Below are 9,891 nucleotides of genomic sequence, written 5' to 3'. Positions count from 1 at the left end.
GCTCGGATACTTTTTAGTAGATGGTCTTCTCGGCGAGCAGCGAGCTGATCTAGTTATATACACAAAGCCTGCTTCTTGCCCACGATGCTGGGGCAATGGTTGTAGCTCTAACAGACGATGGAGCTCCAGCAAAATACAGCCATGTCAGAGGAGCTGGGCTGCAGCTTCAAAAATGTAGACCAACTGAAGACGACATTCTCTCATCCTGCCACCCAAAAACCAGCGGCAGCATTTCTTGACCCTTGTCATATGTTAAAACTTGTCACAAATGCTCTAGCGCACAAAAAATCAACAAGGGAAACACGGTGGCATGGCAGCATATTGAGCGGCTACATAGTTTGCAACAAAAAGAAGGGCTTCACTTGGCCAACAAGCTGCACACAGCGCATATTCAATGGCAGAGGCAGCCGAGGAAGGTCAGGTGTGCGGCCCAAGTTATGAGCACTTCTGTGCTCACAGCACTTGCTGAATGTCGAGTGCTCAAAGTAAGAGGTTTTGCCGACTCACAGCCAAGTGAAGAATTTTTGAGGTGCATTAACAATACCTTTGATGCGTTGAATTGAAGGTCCATACAGCAAAAGGGATTCAAGAAAGTTTTAAATGAGTGAAATTTCAAAGATGTTGAAGCCATGTTTAGAGCCTCCATCATTTACCTGTCATCACTGAGCAAGTCTACCAGTGGCCACAGCATGATTGAGACGGCACAAAAAACGGGATTTTCAGATTTCACCACATGTATGAAAAGCTTACTTGCACTCTACAATTTCACTGTCATGGAAAAGAAAGTCCTCAAATATATATAGGCACACAAAATTTGTCAAGACTGCCTGGAACTTTTTATCGGACTTATCAGGTCCCACAGAGGCCACAACGACCACCCAACTATTGTACAATTTCGTGCTGCTTTCAGAAAAGTAGTAGTTCACAATGAGCTCGGTGATGTAGCAACAGGGAACTGCTTGCCTTTAGAAACTGCAGCAATCTTGTCGTGCGGTAGTGCTATTATTGCTTCAGCAACTGAGACACTAAACGCGTCAAAAGGCAGGAGGCGCATCTTGAATGCGGACACTGCTGCGCAGCACCAAATAGCCAGAGATCACGACTGTATCCCACATCCAGAGCATAATACTGAATGGGGAGACAGAGTAGTGACGTACCTGGCTGGTTACGTTTCACACAAGTTGCATACTAAGCTGATGTGTGACCAGTGCGCGGTAGCGTTGTTTGCATCTCGACCACAGGGTGACACATACTCTTTCATTCAGAGAAAAATTAGCGGAGGGCTGAGCTACCCATCAGAGAGAGAGTGTAATTAAAATCTGTCGTAAATCTGAGTCTCTTGTTCGATTGCCATTGCACGGTAAAAGCCTGTCATCAAGAACTTTGTTAACTAACCTTGTGCATGAAGTTTTGGTTTCATTCCAGCAAAGATCTGTTTCTGGAGCTTCATGGCCACATGTTTCCGCTTGAGAATCATTATGTCCTTCTAGTGCAGAGCATTGCAGGGTGCTTTTTAAACATAGGCTCTATCACGTAGGCAAGAAGGTCACAGAAAGCTTCCAGGATAGCCATGTGCGACAAATTTTTAGGAAGCTTACCCAGTTTAAGGGCCAGTAGCGGGCATATAGCTACCGAGATTCTTTCCGAAACTGTGAGGCAAAAGAATGCATGTCCAGTGGAGCATCATTTGGGAGAGAGGGGGAAGGGGTTATCATCATTTCAGGAGGGTTCTGGCTATGTACTGCGGCCAGTAGTTTAATCTTGCAATAGTCATAAGTCCTCAGTCTGAATCCTCTGCTAGTTTTTGCAGATAAATGTTTTGGTCAGCTCACACTCGTCAATGACTGGTTAGTAAACCCTGAATCACCCCTTTTTTGTGCATAGCATTTAGCATGTATATTTAACTATTGTTTGATTGCACGCTGATAATGTAAATAATGCCTCCTATATTTGCTTACTGGCCGTTTTGGTTGGTCAAGAGCCCAAATAAATGTTTCTGACTATGCAACATGGTGTCACTGCTCTACTTTCACTATTATACATTTGGACATGCACAAAACTGTGTAAGCAGGCCCTGCAGGCCAGCACGAACTGATGAAATCCTTTCAACAAGAGGTGGAGACTAAGGTAGGTCAACGGGGCCTCTTGCTTATATGACCAAGAAGAACCATTTCCACCTTAGTTTCTGCAGCAATATCTTGGGGATTTGTAAACAAGGTTGAGAAAGGTGGTGCAAGTTGCATAGCTAGGTCGTATCGGCTACGCTGTATCGTTTATTCTGAACGTGCATATATGTTAGCCAAGTTGATATTTATCGGCTGACTGAGAATACCGACTAGGTGAGCACCGTTGAAGTTATGCTGCAGAATAACTGTATGACAGAGCTAGGTTTGGTCCGACCGCGTAGCTGCGGGGTTAACAATTAATAGCCCCATGCTACTGAAGCTGAGCTGCATGCGCGCGTATTGTACAGGGTTCATGTGCTCTCGCGTGCATGGCAGCGGCGCATTCAGAGAGGTTTTTCACTTAATCTATATATACATAGTTTTGCAGTGCTAAACTCGCACTGTGCGAATACTACTTGGGGGGGGGGCCACCTGCGCTCCGGACGACGCGGATTTATAAGCTTGGTATATACTGTCGTATAACATCTCTGAGTGAAATTCCAGCGAGAATAAGCGAGCGTAACAGAGAGAAGCATTTTACGGTGAGCGTTTAGCGTTCAGCAGTCGGTACTGCGCAATTCATATATACACCAAAGCGCAAGGTGATCCATTTCGGACACACAAGATCGAGCGAATGCAATGGGATCAAGTGCAGAGCGCTGAGCCGTTGCGGGCTGCAGTGGCCGGACGACCGTTATTTTAAGGGTTTCGAGAAATAAGGTGTCTCGAAAGCGCGCAGCCCGCCGCAGTCGTTCCCCTCGCAAGGGCGTAGAGCCCGGCAGCCCCTCCGACGCCGAGGAATACGATCGCAAAAGCGTGCCGCTCGGTGTTATTCTACGCCTGCTACGCAAACTTCCTTTTGACACACAGCAGGGCAACGTGGAAAACGCTGAAAGCCTCTGCGTGTCTGCATAGTTCGAAAGGATGAAGTAGGCTGCTGCAGAAAACGACGGCTCGGTGCCGCACAGCCCGATCGCTCCGCATCACTGCACTAGCTTTGAAGAGAAAAATTTGCGCTAAATGGCGATTCGACACATCCAGAAGAAATCGTCAATGAGTGCGTACCGCTGCGAGGCGAGGCGAGGCGACTTTCAGACGCAAGGCAAAGCCGAGCACATCACCTCGAAAGCCCACTCGCCGCCACCGATAAAAAAACTCGGGCTACTCGCACCCACCGCTCTCTGGCCCTTTGCAATAATGACGCAGTACGCTGTTGTTAGTGGCCCGATTTTTCATAGCAAAAACGACAACGTTGCTAATGGCCCGACTTTCTAAGCCTAAATTTTGGCGTTACTTCCACCACATTTTTAACACTGCAGTGCCTGCTGACACGCTGACACGGGAGTGTCACCAGGCTCTGCCTTTTAACTGTCGTAAGTGGTTCTGGTTGTTGGCGAAAAATTTGTGCGCAGGGCGTGCAACTGTTTCTTGGAGAACACCTTCACTGCACTGCACAGGGTTAGGGGAGGGGAGTTAAAGATATAGAATAGAGGACGGGTCAGAAGGCGGAAAGGGCGGCAAGTGCACGGCAGAATGCGGCACGAAAAGCGCGATACACAGGCACGAGAAACAGTGGGCGGGCACACATTGCAAAGCGCGCACTGGTGTGAGTCAGAAGACGCCCATGCACTCATTGATCACAGTATGTTTCTTAGTGCAGGAGGAGGGGAAGTGGAGACGCCAAAGAGTCTCTGGAAAGGGGCTTGCGGGCACACACAATGTAGCGCGCGATGGTGAAAATTCAGCACACTGGGGCACAATGCACAGAAGGTTTGTGTTCACAGCACGCAGCACAAAGCACTCGGGTGACACTAGATGCGCCTGCGAAGGCCTGCCTCATCGACGAAGGAGACGAGAGCGGACAGGGCAGCTTTCCTTTTGAGTGGCGATGCCTCAGGGAAGACTGGGTCGCCGGCAGTGGCAGAGGGCAGGCCGAGCTTGCTGTATTCGGCGCGCATTATGGAGCGCACGTTAGCATGAACGGGGCACTCACAGAGCAGGTGCTCAACTGTTTCTGTCTCTCCGCAGTCAATACAGTTTGTGTCGGCCTCTCCCATGAGGCGGTGGCGTCGGTCTGCCGTGAAGACACAACCAATCCTGATGTGCAGGAGTAAAGAGTATGCCGCGCGTCCGAAGGCAGTGTACGGGACAGGCCTTGGGAGCTTGCCGGATGCGACGCGGGGGTCTGGGTGGCAAAGTGCAACCTTGTGGCGCAGTATGTGACGCGCTGCGTCAAAGGCCGAGATAGCCTCACAAACTGGAGCTGCTGGGTTGGAGTGGACTGCCTTGGCGAGTCGGTCAGCAGCTTCGTTTCCTGGCGCTCCCACACGGGATGGCACCCACTGCAACAAAATGTCACAGCCGCGCGCACTGAGCGAACACAGTTTGTGGTGTCGCTGCTTAAAGATTACGCGTTATAAATATTAGGCAACAGCGCGCGGTGACGGCCGAGAGCACGGTGTAAGATAGATAGGTGTACCAACGGCGCCGCTTGTCTTATGCTCCGGACGTTGCGCGAGGAATCTTGCAGTTTTGCAGAGTGCTGATAGATGGCGGCACACAACAACAAGGCCTTGGGTTGTCTCAAACCAGCGCTGGGTGGAGACAACTTAAGAGACTCCGCCATTTTGAATCCCAACTGGCCTCTGCTGCCTCTGCCATGTACCGCAAAATGCTCGACTGGTAGCCCAGTGTAGCTATCATTGCAAAATGCCATTCAAGTTAAAGCACTTTGAAGCGCAAGCATTATTTACTTTGGCGGATTTGATGTAAAAAAAACTTACCTTTGCAACTTTAAACAGAGGGCCTTCCAAAGCAACAACTTCTTGCAATGTGCTATGTTGTGTTTGTTTTTCCATTGGTATATTAAGTTGAATGCAAGAGATATGAGATGTTTAATTGTTTGAAGCAACCCAGCTAACAGCAGGAGTACAAACGTCCCACGTATCTATCTTCCTAAATTCTTTTTTAGTTTCCATAAGTAAAAACAAATAGTAACATAAAAACAGACAATATTTTCGGTAATACGTACCTTTGCAACTTTTATCAGAGGCCACTAGCAGGACTACAATTTCGTACTAACGGTTATTTTTGTTTTGTTTCTCCATATGTTATACAAATTTCTCTTCAAGAGAGATGACAAGCCAAATTGCCTTAAGCAATCTACCTGCGAAAGGAACGATTTATTTGCAGTAGTAAAAAAAACGATTAATAGCAAACTCAAACACTATTTGCGTTGGCGGATTGTATTTAAAAAATACTTACCTTTGCAACTTTGAACAGAGGGCAAATGCAAAGCAACAACTTCTTGCCAAGTGCTATGTCCTGTTTGTCTCTCCATGTATTTTATAAAGTAGTACGCAAGATTGATGACAACTTGAATTGTCTGAAGCAGCCCTACTGACTGCAGGGGTCCAAGCTTTACTCGTATTCTGCCTGCCTAAAATCTAATTTATTTGAAGTAAATTAAACTAATCGCAAATAAAAACTAACATTTGTTAGTGTGGCACACTTTATTAAACAAAATTCGTACCAATGCAACAATTAACAGGGGGCAATTGCAACACTGCAACTTCTTGCTAATGTCTATTTTAGGCACAGAGGTTTCTCCACCTGTTATACAAACTTTTATTCAAGAGAGATGACATGCTAAATTCCCTGAAGCAACATGCCCTCAAAAATTGCATTTTATTTTCCATTATAAAAAGAAACTAATCGCAAAATTAAACGCAACCATTACTCATGTTGGCGCATGGATTGAATAGAGTACTTCAATCTGTTTTCCGGGTCTTTCGGTTATGTGCGCTTGTAACTACGACGCTGCCAAGCTGTTTCAATTCCCGCTAATGAATTTTCACGGCCAAATCTCAACAAAACTTTCTCTGTCCTGTGTTCGTCCCTTTATTTAATACGCCTCTACTGTATGGGACGCTGCACAGCAATTGGAGCAAATTCACAACAGGGCAGCAAGATTCGTCTCGGGCAGGTACGGCCGGGCGCAGGGATAGTTGTACAGAAATGAATAATGTCTTGACGTGGAAGCCCCGCCGCGGTGGCTCAGCGGTTAGGGCGCTCGACTACTGTTCCGGAGTTCCCGGTTTCGAACCCGACCGTGCCGGCTGCGTTTTTATGGAGGCAAAACGCTAAGGCGCCCGTGTGCTGTGCGATGTCAGTGCACGTTAAAGATCCCCAGGTGGACGAAATTATTCCGGAGCCCTCCACTAGAGCACCTCATTCTTCATTTCTTCTTTCACTCCTGCCTTATCCCTTCCCTTACAGCGCTGTTCAGGTGTCTAACGATATATGAGACAGATACTGCGCCATTTCCTTTCCCCTAAACCGATTATTATTATTATTATTATTGAGGTGGGAAAATCTTGCTGCTTCTAAACGACATGACCATTCTTGTAAAATTTGCGAGTACCGTCCCAGGGCGAACTTGTTCGCGAATTCATTTTTTGTTGAAACTGTGCAACAGTGGAATCGACTTTCGGAGATTCAAGTGTGCGCTGTAAACGAAGACTTTTTTTTTTTTTTTGCCAATCCGTGAATCCGGGACCTTCGGGCAATGCGGGGTACTTCTTGATTAAAAATTCAAGTGCGAACTTTTCGGGGTGCGTCGTCTGTTCGCGCTTAAGTTTGGGCAGTGGTTTAGGACGCTTCATTCACTCGCTGCAGGTTGGCCTGTTATATATTGTCGCAGCGCGACTGCTACAGCGCGGAGCTGAATATTTGATGTACAGTACAGTACCAGCAACCGCTGCCGATTACGAGCGACCGCTTTTTGTAACAGAATGGCTGCGAAGAGAGCTTATATCATGCAAATCCTTGGAGGAATATCGGTAGTTTTTCAACACCTGTTGCGCCGGTTCAGTGGTACGTAGGAGCGCTCGAGGCGACTGAGCCGACGACTCGGGTTCAATAACGCGGCAGCGCCATTCGATGAAGGCGAAAGGCAGGAGTGTGCTGTGAAATATCAGACTTACGGGTGGTCGAAATTAATCCAGATCCCTTCACTACGGCGTCCCTCACCGACAATGTGTCGCTTCGTGACGTGTCCCACAATTTACAATTTTTTTCACATTTTCTAGTCTTTGTAGAGCTTTCATGTGCACTGCATCGGAGCTGCAAGGGTTTCTTGCCGCGCGGTATCACGTGAGCTGCCTTTGGCTGCAAGCAATTGGTACACCGCATTTTAGTTTTTGTGCTAAAATTGGCACATGCGGCACGTTGAACTGTTCCTCTTGAAAGTTTTGTGTGCTTACCAGCTTCACGACCTTTCCTAGGCACACAGTCTGCTTTCCTGTCGGTACATGCCCCTGTCAGAATTAACTGCTTTTGTTCAATATTTGCTATGGCTTAGGGCATATTTAGTGCAGAAACTTCCATGATAAACAACTGTCTCAAGCTACTAAATTTCAATGCGGCTGTAATACAAAAATGCAACTGCATGACAAATGTCTTGCATTTTCAGTGCTACTGTTTTCTTCCTGATTGCACATGTTATGCCTCAGCGAGCATGCACCGAGACTATGTGGCTGAAAACCTCTACTAATGCGCGTCCAGGGCCTTATGGGCAAGTGACACAGCAACTATGCCAATGTCCACTTAATGAAGCTTTATTGCATGTATGAGAACCTTGCTCACACACACGCAGAATTAAACAAACATAAATATGCACTGCAATTCATTTCAGAGCCTGCATGGTGGTGCGGAACATTGCATGCCATATGTATATCCGTTGCAGCTCTGAATGTTAAGAATTCCCGTTTTTGAATTCCCAATGCTGGTTGCTACATTAATTACGTAGATAAAAAAGAAAGTACTAAAATAAGTGCTTTGTATTGTGGGGTCTTTAGAAATATCCAGTAGATTCAGAATGTAATATCAGTGTTGCTTCCCATCAAGGCAGAGAGGCCTTGCAGAGGTAAAAGAATATCGGTTTGCGAGTTGCACAGTGAATTATACATTCTTCTTTTTTCCACGGTGTTAATTTGTTTGAAAATGTTTGAGATGTTGTTAAAGTAAAAAACCTTTTCACATGGGTAATTGCTCTTTGTACCCCAACAGAATTATCTCTTTTTGGTTTCCATATGCTGTCTGGGGAAGCTAACTGCCATTCTTTAAATTATATGCATGCTGATTATGGCTGATATACTGTGACGTTTCTTTTCTGTTAGGTAAGCTTCAATAGGAAAATTAATCTTCAGACAATGGACACGATGTGAGCAAAATTACAAGCTGTCACTACAAAATAATCTTCTGTATACAGTATACTTCTCTTAATCTGGCAAAGGATATCTTGGCAATCAATTATGGCTGATATACTGTGACATTTCTTTTCTGTTAGGTAAGCTTCAGTAGGAAAATGAATCTTCGGACAATGGACACGATGTGAGCAAAATTACAAGCTGTCACTACAATATAATCTTCTGTATACCGTATACTTCTCTTAATCTGGCAAAGGATATCTTGGCAATCAAATAATGCCCTTTGAATATCAATCTGTGCAGGGAATGTTGCCTCCACAAACTTCGAGTTCTGTTCAAACACCAGAAAAGAGAAAACAAGCGGTGGTAAGTAAGGGAGGCAGGCAAGGTTAATCTCAAAAAAACAACATACAACACCAGAGCTTTCACATGTGTATGTGAATGGCTTATTTCTGGCATGTTTTTATTACTGCAACCTATTCACAGCGCATAGGTAAGGGGTCTTGAGTGACTGGATCAGCTTGATTTTACACCCATGACTCTTGCTAACACACTTAAAACATTTGTACGCCTTTTTTTCATCAATAAACCAATCAATTTTTTAGTGTGTGTGTCCTCCACATCAAGCTGAGAGAGCCCCTGCCAGATCTCTCGGCTTGGAAATGGGTGTCCAGCAACACAAGCAACGGCGAGTGCAAAGGAAATTTTTTTTCCTACACCTCAGTGCGAACCTCCTGCATTTTTGTTACCCCTGAAGAAAATACACGTGGCTGGAACCGACCAGCTTGTGATTGTAGAAGGTGACTAAATTTTGATTCTGCTTTATAGGTTGACACTCCGGAGAAAGCTTTCTTGAGAGCACGTGCAGCAAAGTTTTCACCTGAGCTCAGGGCCTTTGCGCTGTCACTCAATTTCTACTCGCCACAAGCATACAATTACGTGAGACAGGTCTTCGACACCTGCTTGCCCCACCAAAGAGCACTGCGAGAGTGGTATCAGACTGTAGATGGCAATGCTGGCTTTTCAACTGAGGCATTCAATGCTCTAAAAATGAAATGCACCGAGATGAGCAGCCGAGGCCACCAAACTGTATGCAGTCTGATGACTGATGAAATGTCAGTCAGGCAGCAGGTTCAGTGGAACAGGGGCAATTCTGAGGGGTTTGCTGACAAGGGCACAGGAGTTGATGGTGACTGCCTGCCACAGGCAAAAGCTGCTTTTTGTTGTAATGGCAGTAGCCATTAACGGACGGTGGAAGCTGCCGCTCGGATACTTTTTAGTAGATGGTCTTCTCGGCGAGCAGCGAGCTGATCTAGTTATATACACAAAGCCTGCTTCTTGCCCACGATGCTGGGGCAATGGTTGTAGCTCTAACAGACGATGGAGCTCCAGCAAATACAGCCATGTCAGAGGAGCTGGGCTGCAGCTTCAAAAATGTAGACCAACTGAAGACGACATTCTCTCATCCTGCCACCCAAAAACCAGCGGCAGCATTTCTAGACCCTTGTCATATGTTA

Source organism: Amblyomma americanum, chromosome 7, assembly GCF_052857255.1.
Source record: "Amblyomma americanum isolate KBUSLIRL-KWMA chromosome 7, ASM5285725v1, whole genome shotgun sequence".
NCBI lineage: Eukaryota > Metazoa > Arthropoda > Arachnida > Ixodida > Ixodidae > Amblyomma > Amblyomma americanum.
Note: the sequence above shows the minus strand (reverse complement) of the source record.